General features: G+C 40.5%; 1 long non-coding RNA gene across 1 annotated transcript; it reads left to right on the top strand.

Moving 5' to 3' along the window:
• Positions 1-15,224: 15,224 nt before the first annotated feature.
• LOC140689097 (uncharacterized) lies at positions 15,225-16,697 on the top strand. Its single transcript, XR_012063968.1, has 2 exons — positions 15,225-15,552; positions 16,281-16,697. It is a non-coding gene; the product is annotated as an uncharacterized lncRNA (long non-coding RNA).
• The last annotated feature ends 8,006 nt before the right edge of the window (positions 16,698-24,703 follow it).

Here is a 24,703-nt window from a genome sequence, read left to right as displayed (position 1 = left end):
TTGATTTTTCTGGCACGGCCAGCCCCCACCTTAAGACTATCCATCCCCTCTTTAAGGTTCATATAGCCAGCCTCTGCCTTAATTGAAGACATTTCTACGAGGCAGGGCACAGATTATCTCCCAGAAATAAGGCAAAGGTGAGATTGCTCTTTGGGCAAGTCCAGATTCTTTACTACACAGAAGTGTAGTGGATCACTTCTGAGCAGCAGCCTCAAATACTAGGATGGGATTTGCTTTGTCTCTTTCCTCTCCGCCATCTGGCTGGCAGTGCCCCAAATAAATTAACCTGGTCCAGGTGTTAAGATGGTATGGAGTTGAGTTGTAGCTGACTCAACAGGCCATGGGACATGGGCAAGAAGTAATGCATGGTGTTTGTAAGCCCCTGAGATTTTGGGATTGTTTCTACAGTATAATTTCTAGGACAGAATCGGCTAGTGGATGAAATACTTAGCATCTCCCTCTCCTTTTTTGATCTGCTGGAATTGCTGGAGCCCGGGCATCATGGGAAGATTGTGTCTCCACTCTCCAGTGATAAACAGACCAAGAAGCACACATTTCCACCAGGCCTGACCAGAACTCTGCTGGCTTGGTTCCAGCTTCTCCCCTGGCCACAGGCTGCTTAAGTCAGGGCCAGTTAGGACCCAGTTTTCAGGGAGAGATGACAGAAGCCTTGCCACATTCTCTGATCCAGCTTTCAAAACAGTAAGTCAGGGATTCTGATACCTCTCTGGCTGCTCATGTCTTCTCTCAAAGAGTTAAGGACCCAGACAGGGAGAGATGATTGCTTATCAACCCCAAAGCCCAACGCTGGGCACCAGGGAAGGCTCAGCCTGCTGCCTTTAGTACTTGCTGGTGGGCAGGGCTGGGACAGGTAGGAATTGATAGTTGGAGTAGATCTCATTGTTAACCCATTTTGAATACAGAAGACGATTCCAAGAACAGAAGATGGACAAAAATCTGCTTGCTATTAAGGCAGGCAAGAAGGAGCTAATGGGGTATTCCAGGAAAGAATAAACATTTTGGTTTAATCAGTCTGGGTCATCTTCTAGGAGGGAATCAGTTAATGGACGAGGCGGTTGGCATTTTCAGTGAGTCTGAGGCTGTCACGTGCACAGGCAGGACAGCTAGCAAGTGGCTGATGGGCTGGTCACAGCACAGCATGTCAAGAGGGCAGGAGAGCCCCTGAGAGAGGAGCTAGAGTGGTGGGTGGCTCTGAAGAGGAAGCCAAGGGTCTCTATTTGATCTAGGAGGTAAAGGGACAAAGTGGTTGAAGCAGTTGATGGAAGAATTAATTTCCAGGGGAACAGGATACTTAGTAAATTGTCTCTTTGCCTGAATTGACAGATATGATAGGAACCATAGTGATACATCTCCAAGGATGAACAGTTTATTCCCAAGGGTACTTTATTTACTGAAAAGTAAATCTCACTGAGAACCCGGCTGGAAACATCTTTTCACTTACTATGCTCTCTGCCTGCCTTGCCTTTAATAGAAAACAAGCCAAGAATGTTCTTAAATAAAACTAAAGATCATACGGCCACAAGTGAGTTCCAGAGGAACATTTATAACAATAATTGCAGGCAGGAGATCATTCTTTCAAGGATCTTGGTTCCCAGACCTTCTCGCTGAGCAACACGGTGCAACACTGGGGTCGCTGCTTCCTATAAAGTTCAGAGATGGTCACCTGGGATCCTGGGGAGGGGAAATACGGACAGAAAGGAAAGATCCAGGAGAAGGACTTTTTTCTTTAAAGTGTAGGAGGACCGTATATACTTCCTGTAAGCAATTTATTAGCTCGTGAATAGCTTCAATTTTCTTCTCTAATTTTTCTTCTTTTCCTGCTTCTTTGGCACCAAACCCTTTCCTGCTTCTGTCTCCACAAGTTGAAGAGCGCCGGTAACAATCCCTGGGCAGAGACCCAAAGAAACTGCCTCTAGGCACAGAGGCAGTCACTGATGCAGTGTTGTAAAACCCGCAGAGGCATGGCAGTGACGAAGGCAGGGCAGCCCCTGCGAAATGACCATGTACGCAGAGGGGCTGTCTTCCCTCCAGGCGGTGAGCTTCATTGACATGTCCTGGTCTTGGTGTAGAAGATAGACTTCCCTTCTTTTTTCACCGACAGGCAGGGAGAGCAGCTCCTGAGATGGTTGTGGTGGGTTTGAAGCTATCAAATTGCTCACCTGCTTCAAAATATCTCCTTTCCAGATCTCAGAATCTGAAAGATGCTTTCCTTGACTCTAAGATGGTTTCTTGGGTGCCTGCTGAAGAGGTGCATCTTTGACTAAGCCACACTGGGGGGTCGTGGCCTCGTCTGGAGGGAGCCAAGGCATGTGTTGAGTACCACGCAGTTGGGATGGAATACTTCCTTCTCCCCTTTGGCATCTTTCCTGAGGGGACAGCAGCCCCGGGGAAATGGAGCATGGGGGTGGGCAGGGTAGAGTTTTATAGGCAAGCCAAGGTCTGGAATATGGATGGACTCCTGTCAGAAGGATGGTAGAAGGCTCTGGTCGAGCACAGGGCTGCATGAGGACATGGTGGCAATACAGAAAGCGGGTGGAGTATGATAAACGGAAAGTGTGAGTTTGTGAGATGGATATTTTCTGCTGCACAATTTTTAGTTTCTCACCTGGCAGTACCATTTATTTCTTGACTGTACCATCTTAATTTATCGGGTTTTGCTCTAGGAAGAATCTATATATCTTAAACTAGTAAACTTTATTTTTTAAATTTTTTCCAGTTGTATTATGTAGAATTATTACAGTTCAACTGCACACACACATTATATTGCATGTAAATACATATATACAGCATACTGCACATTTTTTAGTTTTCATATGTGTACTAATTATTTTTTCTTAGAATAGATTAGATCTTCAGCTTTTTAAACATACATAGTTATCAAAGGAATAAAGCCAACTACAAAATAAGGATCAACAGAATGTGGTAATCCAATCCTAAAGGACAGTCAGATGTGCTGACACATATTCAGGAAGACCTGAAGACTGTCATTCAAAGTGAAGTGGGCTGGAAAGAGAAATAAAAATGCCATAGGACATCATTTCTATGAAGGATCTAAAAAATAGTAACAATAATAATAAGGACACAAGTGAACTAATCATTATTTTGATTTCTTGAATATGGTAGACTTAATTGTGTTGTAACAGTTTTAAATGTTCAGAAAAATTGAGCAGGTAGTAGAGAGTCACACCCACCCCTTACAGAGCTCCCCCATTATTATCTTGTGTCTGTAAGGCACATTTGTTAGAATTCATAAACTGGTATCAATCAATTATCCACTAAAGTCCATAACTTATATTAAGCTCCTCTCTGCGTTTTGTATATTTCTATGGATTCTGGCAAATACATAATGTCATGTATCCACCATTACCGTATCATACAGAATAGTTTCACTGCCTGAAAAATCCCTGTGTTTCACTGATTCTTCTCTCCCCCAAGATTCATCCTTTAAGTGAATATGGTGACTAATGTAATAGTTAAACGTATGTGCATGTGATATATGAGTATGTAAGTGTATAAGTATATGTGTATGTATACATAGCACATGAATTTGTATTTAAGTGAGTTTCCTTCTGGCTGCTTTTAAACTCTCTCTAATGAAATAAGAAAATGTATATAGGCTTCTACCTTGAGTCTGAAGTTTTTTTTTTTTTGATGGGACAATATTATCACCATCATTAAACTCATGGAAAGTGACACTTATCACCTTGACATACCATCGTGATCCTTAAGACGTCCTTGTAAAGGCTGGATGCCATGGCAACCAGTGTCATATATCAGGATCCAGCCCTGCTGAACTTCTCCTAATAAATCAAGCATAATTGGCACATACACATTATAATGAATTAAAAGTTATTCAAGTGGAATGATTTTATATTGTGCAATATGAAGTCATTAAATTTGCTTGTCCAGATCTTCCTTCAGTGTCGGTATTTTTGTTTCACTTCCAAAAAAAAGTTACATTTTACTACTGAGTGCTTTAAAAGTAGATATTTAAAATGACATATCATGAAATAGCTCAAGGCACTATTTATTTATTTTTCGCTTTTGAGGATTAAAGTTGAATTCTGGAGGACCTGGGTCAGAGAAGAACGAGTACCAAGACTGTCCTTCCCTCCTTCCGTGGGCTGAAGGTGCTTTCACGGCACATCAAGGCACCTGAGCTCTGTGTGGCCCGTCAAGGCGCTGGTTAGTTGTGCAGGAAGGTAACTCAGGGGCTGAGTGCATGAGCCAGAAATGACACACCCACCCACTGCGCTCTACTATTATCTTCTTGGTTGGCTCCAAATCCGGGGAGGCACCAAGAAGAACTAGTTGTGCAAAGCCTGAAGGCATGGCAGAGTTTAGGAAGAGCGGATGGCACAGTGCCTGGCTACTCAAAGAGGAATCGAAGGGCAAGCAGGCCCCTATTCTGGGAACTGGTGAGAAATGTGGACTCTCAGGCACCCCCCCAGGTCAACTAAATCAAGATCTGCTTTTAATCATGATCCCTGGATGATTCATGTGCGCAGTAAGTCTGAGAGGCACTGGCTTAGGGCAAGAACATGCATTCAGGAGTAGGAAGCCATGGACCTGAATTGCAGCTTCACTATTTTTAAGGGGTAGTAATTGCGCACATTTCAGTTTTTGTTTCTTTTCTTTTTTATCGAAGTATAGTCAACTTACAATGTTGTGTCAATTTCTGGTATGTAGCATAGTGATTCATTTGTACACACACACACATATATATATTTATTTATTTTCATATTCTTCTTCTCTACAGGCCATTACAAGATATGATTATAGTTCCCTGTGCTAGACAGTAGGACCTTGTTTTTTATCTATTTTATATATAGTAGTGTGTATTTACAAATCTCAAACTCCCAGTTTATCCGTCCTCATCCCCTTCCCCCCAACCACAGGTTTGTCTTCTATGTCTGTGAGTCTGCCTCTCTTTTGTAAATGAGATCATTTATGTACTTTTTTTTTTAGATTCCACATATAATTGATATTGTATGGTATTTTTCTTTCTCTTTATAGCTTACTTCACTTAGCATGATGATCTCCAGGTCCATCCATGTTGCAACAAATGGTATTATTTTATTCTTTTTTATGGCTGGGTAGTATTCCATTGTATATATATACCACAACTTTATCCAGTCATCTGTCAATGGACATTTAAGTTGCTTCCATGTCTCAGTTATTGTAAATAGTGCTGCTATGAACACTGGGGTGCATATATCTTTTTGAATTAGAGTTACCTCCAAATATATGACCAGGAGTGGGATTGCTGGATCATAGGGTAAGTCTATTTTCAGTTTTTAAAGGAATCACCATCAGTTTTTGTTTCTTAATCCTTTAACATTGGAATCACAGTATCCTTACCTCTGGGGAGAAAATGACATAATAGATATAAAGTGTCCGGAACAGCATCTCGTGCATGGTGGTGCTTGTGTCAGCTGTGATGACAGCTGAAGAGAGAGTCCATGTGACCAGGGATGGCAACATCAGTGAGAAGGAAGGAGCCCCAGCTGGAAAGCGTGAAAGGAAATCTGAGTCAAAATCAGTAAAGAAGGATGAACAACCTTAGAATATAAGAGATGCCGAGAGAGAGAGGAGACAGTCTAATCAAGATCTATGCTGACTAATACAGACAGTGTCCACCTTACTAGTACATTTTAGCTTCCCTAGTATGTACAAAACATCCTGGGTGTTCAGGAATTCAGTACCATTGCCTCAGCAGGTTCTCAGAAAGTAGGAAGAAGGTGAATGAGCAGATGGGGAAAGAAGCATTTTCCGTTAGAATCACAGGAGGCCATGTCTGGGAGAGCCTGAAAGGTTATCTGGCCCAAACAAGAATTATAAACAAGTTATTCATGTTTGCAACTGCATTTATTGAAGCATCTACTTTTTTCTAGGCATCAGGTTAAGTGCCAGGGACAGAAATCTGAATAAGACACAGAGATCATACTTTTGTTGAGTTCATAGTTTAGATGAGTGATAGACATACAAACAATAATCATAATATAATGCAAAAAAGGCAATAATTATTTTCTTAATAATTAGAAAAGTGTCATTCATTATGTTGGGGATTTGTTAAGATCATTTTTGAACTAGGTCTTGATTGTAGGCCATTAGTGTTTGCAGAATGAATACATAGGCATATGAATTGTCTGCGTGCATGTATTTTTGTGTGTGTGCTTGAAAGTGTGATGTACTCCTGAATGGAACAGAGCAGGTGCCTAGTATCTTGCAGTCCTGAGATTGGCTCCTACTCTATCCCTTCTTTATGAGGTGATGTTGGAAATACCATTTCTCATCTATGAGTGTCAAGTCTAAACAAGGACAGTTCTAAGTGTTTTCTAATAAATAACTGCTTTGCAAATCCCACTTTGACACATTCAATGTATGACAATAGAGTCATAAAACATAAATAAGAGCATGATTTGACACAGAAAATCATTCTTCACTTTATAGAAGGATTTATTTTCATAGTGTTTATAATTTCTCTTTGGTGCATTTCTACTGTAATTGGACTTTGATTCTCCAAGATTTTTACTTCAAAATTTTTTTTGTCTTTTTACACTCCAGTATTTTGAATCTCTGTAAATGGTCCTGTGATATGGTTACTTACTTTCAACGCAAATATTTTGTAATTCATTTGATGCATTTCACCATGTTTACCTAAGAAAAACTTCCAAATATTCAAACACTTATAAGGTTGTCTTTGGCTTTTTGGACATTAACTTAATACAAAACACCAGTTTGTTACAAAAGGTGTAAGTGAGTTGGAATAGATTATATTTCTGTGAATAAGTATAATTAAAGGTCTAAAAACTTGGAGAAACATATGTGCTTCAAACCAATGGCTGAACAGTTAGTCTGGGAGGTGAGACTAACCTCAAACAGGTTAGGGTTCCCTTTCAAGTTCATCTCAGAGTGGTTTTGTGTTGTTTTGTTTTGTTTTCTGGTTACTCATGTATGTTTATCCACACGTGGTTAGTGTTTGGTTAGTGTTTGTAGCTAGCTTGGAACTGCCAAACAGAGTCAGGCTACCTGGCATACGCATGAAAGGAACTTTATGCCACTTCAACATAGCTTAGATCTACCAAGTATAGCAGTCAGTAATCACTTACCATTTCTAGCTCCTAATTCTGCTGTAAATGTCCAAGTGTTGCATCTGGTAATTGATTCCTTTGCATCTCTGGAGTAGATATTATTGAGTCCAGTCTAGAGTTTCTCAATTAGATAGGATCAAGAAGCTAAATTCCCAAACGGAGCTGATGTTTGATATCCAGAAGAGGGCAGTAGGACACAGAGATTAAATCCCAGTCAACCACACACTACAACAAACAATGGCTGCTAGAACTACTCAGTGTTAGAACAAATGCTTACCTTCCCTTTGGCACACCATGGGCAGCATGGTGCAGCTCAGAGAAGAACCTAACACTTTCTGCAAACCTACTATGTGTCGAGCACTAACTAGGCATTTTTCACATGTGTTAAATCATAACAATCCTGAGATGTAGGTAGTAAACTATTCCCCTTTATATTAATGAGAAAAATCAATGCTCAAAAGACTCAAGCAACTTGCCTGAGGTCACACAGCAAGTAATAGAAACAAAATTAAAATCCAGATTTGACCCTATAGGCATTCAACACATCAGAATTTGATTACTGATCCTACCACTCATTAACTTACTGACTTTGGGCAAGTAATTTAACCATTTAGAACTCCAGTTTCTTCTTCTTTAAAGTAAGACCAACAATATCCTTCTATTCTTTAAGAATTAGTTTCTGGATCAATTTTTCCATGATAATCTCTGTCCAACAGGGTGAAATTCTGTTCATTGATAATGTTTTAAATTAGAATAAAAATTATAGAAAATTAAATCTAAAAGGGACACAAGAGAGCTATCCAACAGTTTCATCCTGGAGATGATGAAAACAAGCCTGGAGTGTTTAGATGACTTGCATACTGCCAGAAAACACAAGAGTCACAGACACTGGAACTCAGGACTGGCAACTCCTATCCAGCTTTCTTCTCTCATCTCTGTGCATCATTTGCTGTGGATACAGACACATGGAGATGTTGGCAATAATAACGTTGTTGATGGGGACGAATGTAACAATAAATATGCCTGAATAAGTAATGGAAGAGTTATGTCATTTTAGAGGGAACTTATTTTATTAGTAAGTCCTGCCTCCCTTGCTCTGTTCATGAGGGAGGTCAGTATAATCTAAGTCTGTAAGTTTCGTCTGACTGCTGATTGACAAGAGGGTGGGAAAGGGCAGGGTACATATATTTCTGATACTCTCCAAATGAGTAACGTTAAAATGCAGACTCCAGTCAATGCTAATCTTACATTTATATGATTCTCTATCAGTCAGTCTTACTGGCTTTCCCCAAGATCTGTGATGGAGAAGTTGGCTCTTTGAAAACAATGTGGGAGATTGATCCAATGTAGCAGTGACTCCTTTGGGAGATTTTTAGGTATCCAACCATATTTTATTCCATTTATTGTAGCCTCTTCCCTTCTAGATTTGGTATAATCTTTCTAGTCCTCAAAGTCTTACACTCATAGAAAACTGAATAAGAGGAAGACAAAAGGAAGAAAGAAATGAAAGAAGAATGGAAAGGAGGAAGAGGAAAAAATATTTTAGTTTTCATCAATAAGAAGCTGAGAGGCCAAGGCACCTGGTATAAGTGTTTAAAGAATTCCCCAGGTTCCATTGGCTTGCGGTTTATGCACTACAGCTAAGAAAGCTGATAGTCAGTTAAACGAATGCAGAGAGCTTTTATTTAAAAGCACCTGCAATCAGAATGACTGATTTCCCTAATTCACCCAAAGAAGATTTTTTTGTGTTAAAATTGTTTGAAAATAGAAATTTCTATTAGTTTAAGTGATCACTCTAGAGAGAGTTTCCCAGATCTTATACATTTCTTAAATTGCATCAGATCCATGGGACTCTCCACTCCCCTTGCAGTGCTGGGAAAAGATCTTCTCAGGGGTCTGGAGAACCGGAACTTAGGTGGTGAGCAATGAACACTTGTTCTGTGAGCAGTAGCGTGGCTGCCCTGGATGTCAAGGGAAAGGACAGGTGGAGCCCAGTGGTATTATTGCTTCCAGACTCAGCACTTGAATATCTGATTGCTCATCAATTATTAGTCATACAATGCCTGTTTCAGTTTTCAGTTATAACAGGCCAAACCTTACACAAGCATACTTCAGAGACATTTCGGGTTTGGCTCTGGACAACTGCAATAAATTGAATACCGCAATAAAGTAAGTCACACGAATGTTTTGGCTTCTCAGTGGATTAAAAAGTTACATTTACACTATGTTATGTCTATTAATTGTGCAGTAGCATTATGTTTAAAATAGTAGATACCTTAATTAAAAAATACTTCATTGGTAAAAACTGCTAACCATCCTCCGAACATTTAGTGCATCATAATCTTTTTGCTGGTAGAAGGTCCTGCCTTGATGTCAGTGGCTGCTGTCTGATCAGATTGGTGGTTGTTGAAGGCTGGGGTGGCTGTGGCAATTTCTTAAAATAAGACAACAATGAAGTTTGCTGCATTGATTGACATTTCTTTTCATGAATGATTTCTCTGTACCCTGCAATGCCATTTGATAGCATTTTACCCACAAAACTTCTTTCAAATTTGGAGTCAATTTTCTCAAACTGTGTCAGTGGTTATCAACTAAGTTTATGAAATATTCTAAATTCTTTGTTGTTATTTCAATAATATTCACAGCATCTTCACCAGGGGTAGATTCATCTCAAGAAACCATTTTCTTTGCTCATCCATAAGAAGCAACCCCTCATCTGTGAAGTTTTCTCATGAGATCACAACAATTCGGTTACATCTTCAGGCTCCACTTCTAATTCTTTTAATATTTCTACCACATCTGCTTCCTCCACTGAAGTCGTGAACCCCTTAATGTCATCCATAAGGTTTGGAATTAACTCCTGTTGATATTTTGATCTCTTCTCTTGAATCGCAAATGTTCCAAGTGGCATCTAGAATGGTGAAGTCTTTCCAGAAGGTTTTCAGTTAAACTTTTCCAGATCCACCAGAGGAATCACTGTCTGTGGTAGCTATAGCCTCATGAAATGCGTTTCTTAAGTAATAAGACTTGGAAGTCACAATGAATTCTTGATGAAAACAACATGTGTCTCTCTGTCCATCTCCATCAGAGCGCTTAGGTGACCAGGTGCATGGTCAATGAGCAGTCATATTTTGAAAGGAATCTGTCTTTTTGAGCAATAGGTCTTAACAGTGGGGCTTAAAATATTCAGTAAAAACATGTTGTAAACAGATATGCTGTCTTCCAGGCTTTGTTGTTCCATTTATGGAGCACAGGCAGAGAAGGTTTAGTGTAATTCCTAAGGGCCCTAGGATTTTCAGATGGTAAATAAGCATTGGCTTCAACTTCAAGTCACCAGCTGCATCAGACCCTAACAAGAAGTCAGCTTCTCCTTTGAAGCTTTGAAGCCAGACATTGACTTCTCCTCTTCAGCTATGAAAGTCCTAATTGGCATCTTCTTCCAGTAGAAGGCTGTTTTAGCTACACTGAAAATCTGTTGTTTGGTGCAGCCACGTTCATGAATGATCTGAGCCAGATCTTCTGGATAACTTGCTGCAGCTTCTCCATCAGCACTTGCTGCTTCACCCTGCACGTGTATATTTTGGAGATGATTTCTTTCCTTAAACTTCATAAACTAACCTCTACCAGCTTCAAACTTTTTTTTTCTGGTGCTTCCTCACCTTTCTTAGCCTTTGTAGAATTGAAGAGCGTTAGGGCCTTGCTTTGGAGTAAGCTTTGGTTTAAAGGAATGTGGTGGATGGTTTGATCTTCTATACAGACGACTAAAACTTTCTCCATATCAGCAATAAGACTGTTTTGCTTTCTTATCATTTGTGTGTTCACTGGAGTAGCACCTTTATCATCCTTCAAGAAGTTTTTCTTTGCATTCACGACTTAGCTAAACATCTGGTGCAAGAGGCCTGGCTTTCAGCTTGCCTTGGCTTTCAAAACGCCTTCCCCGCTAAGCTTACTTATTTCTAGCTTTTGATTTAAAGTGAGAGACTCTTCCTTTCACTTGAACACACAGAGGCCACTATAGGGTTATGAACTGGCCTCACTTCAATATTGTTGTGTCCCAGGAAATAGGAGAGCCTGAGGACAAGGAGATAGACAGGGGAATAACTTGTTGGTGGATCTGTCAGAACTTACATAACATTTCTGACTAAGTTCACCATCTTATATGGGGGCAGTTTGTGGTGCCCCAAAACAATTACAATAGTAACATCAAAGATCGCTGATCACAGGTCACCATAACATATATAACAATAATGAAAACATTTGAAATGTTGCAAGAATTACCCAAATGTGTCACAGACACGCGAAGTGAGCAAATGCTGGTGGAAAAAATGGCACCACGAGACCTGCTTAACCCAGGGTTGCCACAAACCTTCAATCTGTAAATTGCGAAGAACAGTAAAGTGAAGCACAATAAAATGAGGTGTGTCTGTGTTTTATTTGTGTTTATGATTCAATATCTTGTCTCTATTGTAGATATGCCCAACCTCAACACATGCCCGCACCTGGAATAGTGCCCTAAACCCAGATGATGATACTCATTCATCGTTTCAAACGGTCCTCTGAATAGGACAAAGATTCTGACTTCCGTCCAATCTGCATGGACTGATTAGGAAGATGGCTTTGGGGATGTGAAATATAAAGAAATTGGAAGAAAAAAACCCCCAGTGGATTGGTAATGTAATCTGGTATCTTTGAATACAGAGTTTAGGATATTAATGAATGACAACATTGCCTGTGAATTGCTGAAATAATTCCTTATATGTTGCTCCCTGAATGGCAGCAAATTGTGATATGGCACTGCTAATGGTGTGGGGGTGTGAGAAATGACCGTTCCTGGAGGAAGGAGCCTGCCCATTCTGCACGGAATAGAGGGCCTGTTGACTCGGGACACCATCATTTTAGCATGATAGATATCTGATGGAAGTTATAATAATTTTATCTTCCATAGCATTCCTGTAAGGAAATTGATAGAATACATACATACATACATACATACATAGATGTGTGTATATAATTTATCACGAAAAAGCCTTTAGTTACCCATAGAGCTGTTGTGATTTCAGATATTAGAATGACCATAGAAAATAAGGGATGATAAAATATGAGAGTAGATCACAGTAAGTATTGAATGCTTGTATTGCCTATGATAATAAATAAGAAGCCGTTGCTCCTTAAAACATGGTGAATCCTATAAAAGGTTAACACGGTCAGTAGTGTTTAAAACGGATTAGCGGTGTATTGAGTTATGAGAAGCACAAAGGTCTGACTTTGCCATTTGTACAGTAGACCCAGTGATGGATATCAGCATATCTTGTATCTCATCATTCTGTAACACCACTATCATTTTTATCATAAAAGAATTATGTTACTCCGTATATGAAAAATGCATTCTTGAACCACTGTGAATTAGTTTTTAATGTACTGTGACCTTGGATTGCCCTGGGATATTAATGCTAAATGATTACTTCTGAATGCTTTTTGAATAGCTGCATAGTGCAATTAAATGGGCAATACATCATGGATGACAAAGCTAAACGCCTCTTCTGGTCGAGGAACCCAAAGAGGTCTTGGGAATGACGGTAATTCCGCACTGCTGAGACGGGAGGGAAAAAAATCTCTTGTTAGCAGTGAAATAAGTGCAGACAGAAGTAGATGGTTACCTTTCCTGGGGTTAGTCAATGGGAAATACATTTTTGATTAAGAGCCATAAAGGAAGATGCTTTTTGATCACTGCCAAAGTAGTGTCCCATCATATCTGCCAAATGTCCAAAGTGAATAATCGTCATTAGACTTTCTGAGTGACAAGTTGCCAAACAGGAGGTGTGGGTATGTGTACGCACGTGTGTGTGTGATGGGTGTGGAGGTGTAAATAAAGGAATAAAGGATTTGGTTCATATTCTCGCCCCTTTTTGAGAATGGGCTCGTATTGAATCACAATTTGTCTCAAGGTAGAACCTCATAAATCTTGCACTTAATCAAATCTCTTTTCATCCAATTATTGGGCCTGGGGAAACGATGACAGATGAAAGGGTGATGTGAAAGAGCCAAGAAGTAGTTGAGGGCCTGTTGGTTAGCGGTTTAAATTCAAGCTTATAGGCCGTGGTTGAAATTGATTACTGTCCTGCTGGTTATGAGCTGGTGGCCAGAGCCTAGTCGTCGGCTGACTCAGTAGTCCGTGGAAAAGCCCTGAATCCAGTGGGTCCCCCAGTGGGAACTGGGCTTAGCCATCTGGCTGATGCTGTTTATCTTTAGGTGACAGAGAGACTCTGTGAAAAGGCTGCTTTGAAATGGCCCACCACTAACGCTGCTGGATGAGTGACTTGGGGATTTCAGTCTTTGAGCTAGCAACATAGCAATGTATAACAAATGCCGAACTCAATTTCTCTTTAGCTGGTGATATTTTAAAAAGGAAGCATTTATAAGGATCTTGGTTTTGTTTCATGAAAGTGAGCTGTGATTGTGTGAGTCAGTCCAGCGTCAGGACATAGCCCTAAATGCATCAACCCTACTAGGTCCAGCCTTGCCATGGCCTCGTGCAAGAGTGATGGAAGGCACTGAATCAGCACTGAAGTGCTCAGTATGGCCCTCCCAGAGGTCCCCTGGGCTTTCCAACCTCAGTAATCCCAGAGATGGAAAACACGCTTTCCAACCTCCCACCCCTGCCACTGTAATTGTGGGCCTTGCTTGCTGTTTGGAAAATACAACCTTGTATTTAATTTTATTTATTTATTTTTCCTTTTATTTTTTATTTTATTTTACTTTATTTTCTGTTTTTTCTAAATTGAGTTATAGTCAGTTTACAATGTTGTGTCGATTTCTGGTGTACAGCATAATTTTTCAGTCATACATGAACATACATATATTCATTTTCATATTCTTTTTCACTGTGAGCTAATACAAGATCTTGAATATATTTCCCTGTGCTATACAGTATAATCTTGTTTATGTGTTCTAATATACCTGTCAGTATCTACAAATCTCGAACTCCCAGTCTGTCCCTTCCCATCCCCCTCCCCACTGGCAACCACAAGTTTGCATTCTATGTCTGTGAATCTGTTTCTGTTTTATATTTAAGTTCATTTCCCTTTTTTTTTTTTAAGATTCCACATATGAATGATATCATATGGTATTTTTCTTTCTCTTTCTGGCTTACTTCACTTAGAATGACATTCTCCAGTTCCATCCATTTTGCTGCAAATGGCATTACCTTATTCTTTTTATGACTAAGTAGTATTCCATTGTATAAATATACCACATCTTTTTTATCCAGTCATCTGTTGATGGACATTTAGGTTGTTTCCATGTCTTGGCTATTGTCAATAGTGCTACTATGAACATTGGAGTGCAGGTGTCTTTTAGAATTAGGCAACCTTGTATTTTAAATGCTAGTGCATGGGGGTAGTAGAATCAGCTTAGATGTACTGTCTTCAGTGAGGCAGAGTGGAATCAGAAAAGCCTTGGTACTTCCTTGCTGGCGTTGCAGTTCACTAGCTTTGAGCTACTTCCTTTCTTAAATGTCTTTGAGAAGTTCTATTTCCTTCATTTTTCAGAGCAGGAACAGGCTCTACCTCAGTTTAGACTCTCACAACTTCTCGCCTGGATTATGGCAAGAGCTTTGTAACAAACTTCCCTGATCCAAAAGCCACCAATCTCCTCTCACACGTCTCCTTCCTGAACTGCCAAGGAAATCTTTCCAAAATACAAATCTGATCATGCCACGCCTCAGCTTAAAAGCTTTCAATTGCATCTGATTGCTGTTAGGATAAAATCCAAACTTTTAGTGTGGATTACAAGGCCTTTTTAAATCTTACCCTTCTCTGTTGCTCCACTCTCATGTCTCACGCCTTCTGTGCAAACATGGCGGCTCTCCCAGGCCAAGCGGCCCCACTGCTCTGTGCTTTTGCAAGTGATAGTTCCTTTCTCTCTCGGGTTAATGCCTTTCCTTCCCTCAGCACTGAGGTTGAAGGTTTTACTTCTTCCAGGGAGTGTTTCCTGATGACCACTCCTCCACCCTCCCATGGCCAACTCCCCACAGACATCTCTCATGTGTTCCATGCATTCTGTGGTGCCCACGGTACCCAGAGAACTCGGTTGTGACTGAGTGACATTGGACTGAGCCTTTATGGGATGCAAATGTGGTGATCTTTGTCTTCTGTCTCCGATTCTCTGGTGCTCACAGAACCTACACATGGTAGACCCTCAATGGTGTGTGTTGAGTGAACCAGTGGCTCATTTAGTGTCCGGTGGTACTTCAGTTGGGCATTGATGACAGACTTTGAAGTATGTAGGAACCGAGGATCAAATAAAAAGGAGAGAATGAAGGAAGGACAGTTGGTCTCCAGAAGTCAGCCGATTAGTTAGTTGTCAGATCTTGTTTTACTCAGCACCAAATCTAAAGCAGAGTCAAGCAAAAAGAAGCCAAAAGTCACTGGAAAGAAAGGTGAACCTTTTTTGGCTGGGCCGCTGCTGATGTGATCTAGGCATAAATGATCTCTTCCCCCTTTGAAATCCTGTATTTCTCTTGCAGACTTGACCTAATGTTGTGGTTACATGTGCTCTCATCTTAGTTTTTTGTATCAGTCAACTTATATTAAGTTGTACTGTGTAACAACCTCAGCCTCTTACTAGCTTATGGCCAAAGAGGTTGATGAGACATGTTGTCTTTCCATCATGCCTATCACTGGTCGTGGCTCTGCTTCTTGTCAGCACCAGGCAAATGGAGAGCAACCCTCATTTCTCTCTGGGATATTGCTGGGCTCACAGCGAAGTAAAAGGGAAATTGTGGCAAAGCACACATCTGGCTGTTTCAAAAAACTGAGACACAATTGATAAATAACATTATACTAGTTTCAGGTGTTCAACATAGAGATATATATATGTGATATGTGAAATGATCACTATAATAAGTCTAATTAATGACCATCAGCATACATAGAAAAAAAACCCAAATATTTTTCTTTTGATGAGAACTTTTAAGATTTTTCTCTCTTAGCAACTTTCAAATGTACAATGCAGTCTTCTTATATATAGTCACCATGCTGTGCGCTACATCTTTGGGGCTAAATTATTTTATAGCTGGAATTTTATGCTCTTTACCACTCCCTACCTCCGCCTCTGGCAGCCAACGTGTTCACTGTATCTATCGGTTGGTTTGTTTGTTTGTTTTAGGTTCCACCTATAAGTGAGATCACATCTGGCTTGAATTCTTCTCCCTGGAAACATTGCTTCTGCCTGTATTTCCTTCGGCAAAACAAGCCCCGGGTGGTGATGTATTAAACTCCCGCGGGAGAGAAGGGCAGCAAATCTTGTGAACGATAATATAGTTTATCACCCTCCCCAACTAGACTGCAGGCTCTTGGTGGGCAGGAGTTTTTGTGTTCTCGGACTTACAAGCCTGGAGCCTTGCCAAAGCACATTACTTGCTTTTTGAAATGAAGAGCAGAGGTGTGGTATGTTTCGGAAATAACAAAGATTGGTTGGGAGTACCACTCTCTTTTGTCATCAGTTATATTTCTGTTTGGGTGACATTGATTATTTAAAAGCCCTGATTAGCTTTTCCACTAAATATATAATGACTGGTGTGAATTAGAATGTATTAATCGGTTGCTTGCAACAGAATTCTACATCATTGACGGAGGTATGCCCCGTTTCCCCAGCTAGTCTTGACCAGCTGCTTGACACTAGATCTCCATCACTCTCTCCATAACAAATCCCGCAGCTCAAGGCCCTCTGTGATCTCGCACCAAGTGACATTTCCAGCTTTGCTCCTGGCTTCTTGTGCTGACCCCACATCCGTTTTCAGCGAGCCAGCCCCTTTCTCTGTGTGTGCTCCATGCTTTCCCACCCTGGTGTCCTTGCTCTGTTTGTTCACACTGCCTGGAATGACGCTTTGTCCCATCAGCATATGTTCACTTATCTTCTCAGTTCTCGCAACACAGGTCAAGTATGACTTCTCTCGCAAAGTCTTCCCCCGGGCACCTAGGGGATGTAATCAACACCCACACTCCACTCTATTTCAGCACTTAATTTGCTTTATCCTGTCAAGGAGGCCAGGACCGCAGGCTTTGTATAATTAGAACGGAATTTGAGGGTCTGCCCTTGAACTACTTCTCAAAACTTGGGTGAATTTCTCATCCCCTGAGTCTTGACTACTCCATTTGTAAATAAGGGGTAGTAATAACAACATAACATATTGGATAAGTTACAGTAAGTGATTTATCAGCACCCCTGCCATATACGAAGTACTCAACAAATGAAAGTCATTGCCTAGTATAGTTATGTACTTACCAGGAACGATTTCTCTGCTTCACCTTTCCGCCTCCATCAGTGACATGGCACACAGTAAGCACAATGTAGATATTTGCTAGTGAGTGAGTGAGTGAATGAATGAATGAATGAAATGATGCTAGAAAAATGGCCATGAGGCTCATCTTTCAGTGAAATCAATGATGCTACACTGAGTCTTGTTTCCCTTCCCTGTGGCTGAGTTTGCCTAGATTTTTAATAACTTAGGTCTGATGGCTGTCCCGTATCCAGCAGTAGGGTGGGGAGAGAGAAGAACACAGTTACAAAACCACTTAGAAGGTAGTGGAGGATCAAATAAAGTGGGTTGAAATATTATCCTAACATGTTTGCAATAGAGAATTGCTGTCCACTGAACCCAAATAAAACCATTTTGTGCATTATCCTAATAGTTTATTATAAATGGCTTAGTTTTGTTTCCTCTCATTATGGCCAACTGAATAAATAATTATTTCAAAAACTGGGTCAAAAATTTGCATTTTAAATCCTTGACATACCACAAACATTTTTTGACTGGTAAGTGGCAACTCCGGAACAATCATTTATCAGGTCAAGAGGATGCTGTTTGGAAAAATCACAAGCTATGTATTTTGGAAATCTTATGATATGTTAATGTTTTCAGATAAATACAATTTCTATTTTATATGCTGTAAATAACATCATAGCTCATTTTAAAGCACTGCATTCATTTAACACCCCCAAAAGTGACTTTTAAATCAAGTTAAATGTCACTCCTTTCTCTAAATTGGCAATGTTGTCACATTTTTCGATTACTGTCCCCCATCGAAGTCAGCTGTAGGAAATGCTGTAGCACCGGGAGAGGAGGAATTGGGTCCTGATTAAACTGGGAGCCTTAACTCAAAGCCAAGTGGGGCTCAGCCCCTTCACTGGCTCTCAACATGGAGGTAACTTGATCTTGGAACACATTTTTTGATAAATCAGAATCTTTCCATGCATTTTAATTTTCTGTTGCCAGTGTCACAGATTACCACAAATTTAGTGGCTTAAGACAACACAGAGTTGTTCTATTGTTCCGGAGATCAGAAGGCTAAAATCAAGGTGTTGGCAGGGCTTGGTCCTTCTCAAGGGTCCAGGGGAGAATCTGTTCCTTGCTTCTTCCACTGCCAGAGGCTGCTAACATTCCTTGGCTCATGACCACATCTCTGTAATCGCTGCTTCTGAAGTCACGTCGCCTACTTTTCTACTGTAGTCAACACTCCCTCTACCTTCCTCTTGTAAAGACATTTGTGGTTATGTTTAGGGTCCACCCAGGTAATCCAGGATGTCCCCCTATCTCAAAGCTCTTAAATTTAAACCCATCTGCCAAGTCCCTCCTTTTGCTGTATAAGGTAATGTTCACAGGTTCTGGGAATTAGGACATGGACATCTTTGAGGTACCATTATTCAGCTTACCATAAGTCCCTTTCAAGTGGTCTTCTGTATCCAGATCATCATATTGACTTCCTAAAATCAAAGAATAAAGTACTGGTTTCCCAGAAGGTAAAAGTTAGGCATTTCAAAAGGCTACAGATTAGGGGGGTGGAAGGGAGAGTAGGTTGGGAATGTTCTGATTTTGCCTCTAAGCGTGACTCATGCAGTTTGGTTACCGCAGCAGTGTCCTTGTCATTGTTGAGTTTGGGTTTGTTTCTATCTTCAAATCTAAGGGGCATCAATCCACCGATATGATATTGAGGTATGAGAACCATCCCAGGGCAAACCACCATCTTGCACAAAACAGATTGGTAGGCATGCAATGGTCTAATCGGGTATTTACACAGCCCTCCACCACAGTACCTGTCATCACTGTGTGATCCCAGGGGACTAGGATCACACTGAAAACCTAGTAAATTACTGTTCCAAGTGGAATTGATTCTTAATCTGTTTGAAATTAGAAATGGAAAAATTCACCACCACCTTCTTCAATTTTATTGTCTCGTTCCTATAACTCTGGCTAGAGAATGGTTTAAACCTTAATTCTGATGGTTCTTAATTTTATGAGTTTCATTAAAGCCCCTGCGAGTCATTTAATTTGATGGAGTTCGGTGCTAATATTCAAATGCATTTCTTCTGAAATAGGTTTTTACCTGGCATTGTAGAGCGCGAGCTCCCGTTTTTCACACATATGCTCTTAGTGCTTATGCTAATGTCACTGCTTATCGTTAAAATTGGCATATCACTGTTATTATTATTATTATTGTCATTATTATTATTGTGTATTGACCAAGTTGAATGCCTCATTCTCAAGGGATTGCTGTCAGAGTTATATAATGCGAGAACAATGGGTGAATGTTGTTCATTTTAAATGCGAAATTATAAATCAATTACAGTGGTGGCTAAAACCCCTTCATGACATGCCACAATTTACTTCCAATGACATTTAAACCCATCTCCCATGCTGAACAATCTGTAATAAATTATGATTTTTTTTTTTTGCTTCTGAAATGAAGCTATAATTATGACAGTTGAATTCTTGTTCTGGGAAATAAGGTGGCATTTAATTCCTTGAGAACAAATGACACTCACAAAAGAACAGTTAATTATTCTCAGCTGCAAAGGAAGGGAGGAGGGGAGAGAAAAATTATGAAAAAGAACATGGTAGCACTTTATGTGAAGTATCTATTAACTAATCCTTAACTAAGGCTGAACTACAATTGAACTTCCGGGGCTGCCCCTGAGCCCAGGTAACACTCTGTGTTACTTCAGCTCTGAGTAAAACCCAAACAGGAGAAATCAGCAACCTGAAACTTTCTCTCTTCCTTGCACGTGATAACACAAGTGCTCTCACAATCAGCCTTGATGCCGGGAATGCAGCCCTATGTTCCAACCCAGTTAAATCAGACCCAGTGCGCAGCACGGTGTTAGTTCTCAATTACAGCCGACCCAGTTCAGGTCTTCAAGTGCTGTCCTCAATCCGTATTGCAAATAAAGGGAAAGGAAAGCGTTGCACCCCCAGAACTGGTCGTGTTGTTGTTCTTGTCTGTTTCCAGTTTCAACAGCAACTGTGCTCCCATCGGCTTTTCTCTGCTGGCCCTTTCCGACTCATTCTGGCAAAGAGCCCAGTGCAATTGAATATGCCAGCGAACACGAGGCTACTCTTCCCAGCTCGTCCTGACACCATCAGCTGCGATGTTAGCAGCCTGCTATTAGCGACGCCTCTTTCTTTGACTTGCTTTCTTCCTTGGGAGGAATAGATACTCTAGAGAAGGGCCCCGCTGAGTGGAATTCCCCATTTTGACTGCAATTAGGAATTGTGACTTGATTGATTTGGGGGCTCTCTGAAATGTAGCAGGATCAACACAGTTGCACACAAAACAAGGCATAATCCACTGGGTTAAATTAACGTTAAATCAGAGATGATTGGATTAATTGCTATTACATTTTATCTTCTGTGCACATGTGCTGCTGGCAGGCTTTCAGAGCCTTTTAAAAATTAGCTTAGAACTGGATGGAAATGGTACAGGTGCAAATGATTTGTGCCCTGGGTCTTTCCAGTACACAGTAGGCTCATAAGAAGGGGCATTTTTCTTCCAAATCATATTTTGGATGTGATTTACGAAAAACTGCACAGAGAATAAACTTGGCACCACGCTACAGATGCACTAGATGTGTTAAATTTTAGCAAAAGGACCCTGTTGGCCAGAATATAACTTGGGAAATGGACCTCCTTCGTATTGTGGCCTTGGCACTGTCCCTCTGTTCCGTTTGCTTTCCTTATATGCTTTTCTGCCCTCGTGGGAGCCGGTAGGGTCCTGGAGATGGATGCAACAGAGCACTGAGCATGATATCCGATACCCTAGAATGTATTCATCAAAAGTCACATCCCTTCAACGAATTTTAAAGGTGAAAAGTTGACATGGTGCTTGCTAACAGGGTGAATCTGTTTAACAGAAATAGTGTGGGGTATGAGATTGTAACCTGGGTGGAATGATCAGATCAGGGGCCCAGAGCAAAGATAATCTAAGGCCGGTGGCTTTTATATACTCATTTGCCCACTAGCCAGTGGCTCAGGCTCACTGCCAGGCTCATGGTGTGAAAGCCGGCTAAGCTGCTGGAAGGAAACTTTACGTTTTTATGCTCTAGAAAACAGGGTGAATCAACAGCTCCTTTTTAAGCCCATTGAGTGCACAGCACTGTAGGGAGGTACTGCTGAGGAGACAGAGACTTCATTCTCGGCCTGATCATATTTTGGATCAATACAAATAAATAGGTGAGAGCATGTTTTCTTCTTTTCCTTGGCCCGTTCAACTCTGCCAGCAATGCCAGACTCATGAGAGCAAGCAGGGCACGTCACTGGCATTTTCCTGCGCTGGGATGTCTCCCTTCTGCAGGTCCTTCACATCTCAGGCATTTGCTTTATTTGTTTGTTTTTCAAATTCTCTACTGAAGTGTAGTTGATCAACAATGTTAGTTTCAGGTGCACAGCAAAGTGATTCAGTTATATATATATATATATTTTTTTCAGATTCTTTTCCATTATAGGTAATTCTAAGAAATGGAACATAGTTCCCTGTGCTGTACAGTAGGTCCTTGTTGTTTATCTACTTTATATACAATAATGTATGTCTGTTAATCCCCAGCCCCGAATTTAGCCCTCGCGTTGCTTTAGTCTGATTTCCCTGACCTGAGCGTCTCGGCTTCTTCTCTGGCCTTGCCTGGCTCATCCCTGCTGCTGGTCCTGTTCAGACCCGTGACCTTCTGCACTTGACCTGTCTTCTTTCACCTGTCTCTGCTTGGCCCCTGTCTTGCATTTCAGCCTCTCTTGATATTTCTCCTGGACATGTTCCCAGCCTCTACTCCAGTTCCCCAAAGAAAGAGCATTTTGATCTATGCAAACATCCAAATGCAACCACACTTGGGAACTGGGCTTTCAATGTTATTTCAGCTGATTAAAAATACATCTCATCTTTTTATCTATTATTTTGAAAGGTAACATATTTGTGATTAAGTTCACACGATGCCAGCAAGTACACAGAGGTTTTCTTCCCATCATGACCTCTGGTTTTCCAATCCCCCACTTCAGAGACAACCACTGTTGCTGTTTTTTTTTTTTTACTTGTTCTTCCAGAAACATCATACGCATATGTAAAACACACATCTGCATCCCCCACCTCATTTTCATCCACAGAGGAAATGAGAGCATACTCTGCACGCTGTTCTGTATCTCCTGCCTCTTGTCTGCTTAAATCTGTGTTGGAGATTGTCCCAATTCAGGACACACAGAAATGCCCCATTCTTTGTGAAGCATCCACAGTGTTCCTGGATGTGTTATAATTCACTGAACCTGTCATCAACTGATGGGCATTTAAGTTGTTTTCTGTTTTCATAAGATTTGAACCTAATTTTTAATATATTTATACATTATATCTAAAAACAAAATTCCTAGAAATAAGATTTCTAAGGGCATTATTACGAAATTTCAACTTCATTGTATGGGAAGTTATCACACTTAAGAAAGGGGCACAAAAACATAAGCACAGCTCAGTGAATCATTGTCAGGGGGATGCCTGTGCAACCACTGTTGGGGCCAAGATAGACTGTTGTCACTACCTCCGAAAGCCCCTTCCTGGTCCTTTCCACTTCTCACTTGATTCCTCCTCCACCTTAATACTACAATTTAGTTTTTCTTGGTTTTGAACTCTATATAATTGATTTAACTAGTGCCACAGACAATGTTTATGCTCCCCCCAATTCATATGTTGAAATCTAATTTCCAACATGATTGTGGTCCTATGGGAGGGGATTAGGTCATAAGGATGAAGCCCCTGTGAATGGGATTAGTGCCCTTATAAAAGAGACCAGACAGATCTCTCTCACCTCTTCTGCCATTTGAGGATGCAGTGGGAAGACAGCCATCTGTGGACCCGGAAGAGAACCCACAGACTTTGAATGAGCCAGCAACTTGATCTTGGACTTCCTGGCTCCAGAACTATGAGCAGTAAAAATTTTTTGTTAAAGCCGCTCAGTCTATGGTAATCTGTTACAGCAGCCTGAACAGGATAGACACAAAGTGTGCAATTTTTGTCTGGCTTCTTTGCTCATTGTCTTTGTGAGGGTTGTCCATGTTATTTCATGTAACTGTTGATAGGTCATTTTTATTGTCATTCCATTGGATGAACACCCCACAAATTATTTATGCATGCTGCTCTTGAGGAACTTGGGTTAATGTGAGTTCAGACTTGGTCAATTTGAATAGTGCTACTAGGCACACACTATGACAGGGTGTATGCTCTAAGAATGGGATTGTTGGTGATGGGTTCCATGTAAGTTCCACCTGAGCAAATAATGTGGAACTGTTTTCCAAATTTATATTCATAACAGCATTGTAAGGATTCTCATTGTTCTTCTTTCTTGTAAATAGTTGATAATGTCACTATTTCTTTTTTTAGGCATTCTGGTAATTGCATAGTGGACTGTCATGGGGGTTTTAATTCATATTTTTCCAGGTACTAAAGAAGCTGACTATGTTTCCTGAGTAGATATTCTCTTTGTGAAGTGCCTGTCATAGTCTCTTGCCCATTTTTCTTTTGGACTCTAAGAGCTGTCAGAGCATCTTGTATATTCTCGATACCAGCCTTTTGTTGGCTTTATGGATATAAAACAAACATTTTCTTCCAATCTACGGTATGCCTTTGCACTTTCTTCATGTCTTCTTTCGATGAAAAAGGTTCCTAGCTTTAGTGTAGTCCAGTTCAAAGACTTTCCCTGTATGGTGATTTTTCTTTTTTTTGTGGCAGGGGTGTTGCTTAAAAAATACTTCCTTAGTTCAGTGGAATGAAGATGTTCTCCTATAGCCTAAAGTGTTATTGTTTGCCTTTGTTTTCTGGGAATTGATATTTTGCATGGCAGGAGGTAAGAGTCAAGTTTCCTTTTTCCCACGAGGATATCCAACTGACTCAGCACCACTTACTGAAAAGACTATCATTTTACCTCTGATTGCGTTGTTACGTTGTCGTACATCAAGGGTCCCTATATTTGTGGATCTATTTCTGGATTTGCTTTTTGCCTCCATTGGTCTATTTGTCAAACCATTACCAGTGTCTCATTTCTTTAATTATAGTGGCTTTATAATAAGTCTTGTCATCTAGTAGAAAAATTTCTCTCATCTTGTTTTTCTTCAAGCGAGCTTGCTTGTTCTTAGCCGCTTGCATTTTCTTATAATCTTAGAAATGGCTTGTCAGTTTCCTCAGAAACAAATGTTGGGGTTTTAAGTATGATTTCTCTGACTATAGAAAAGCTGAGGGAGAACCAGTATTTTTGTAATGCTGAGTCTTGCGGTCTCTATATATAAT

This window comes from Vicugna pacos, chromosome 25 (genome assembly GCF_048564905.1).
Source record: "Vicugna pacos chromosome 25, VicPac4, whole genome shotgun sequence".
NCBI classification, from domain to species: Eukaryota; Metazoa; Chordata; class Mammalia; order Artiodactyla; family Camelidae; genus Vicugna; species Vicugna pacos.
Note: the sequence above shows the minus strand (reverse complement) of the source record. Positions and strands in the feature narration are given on the sequence as shown.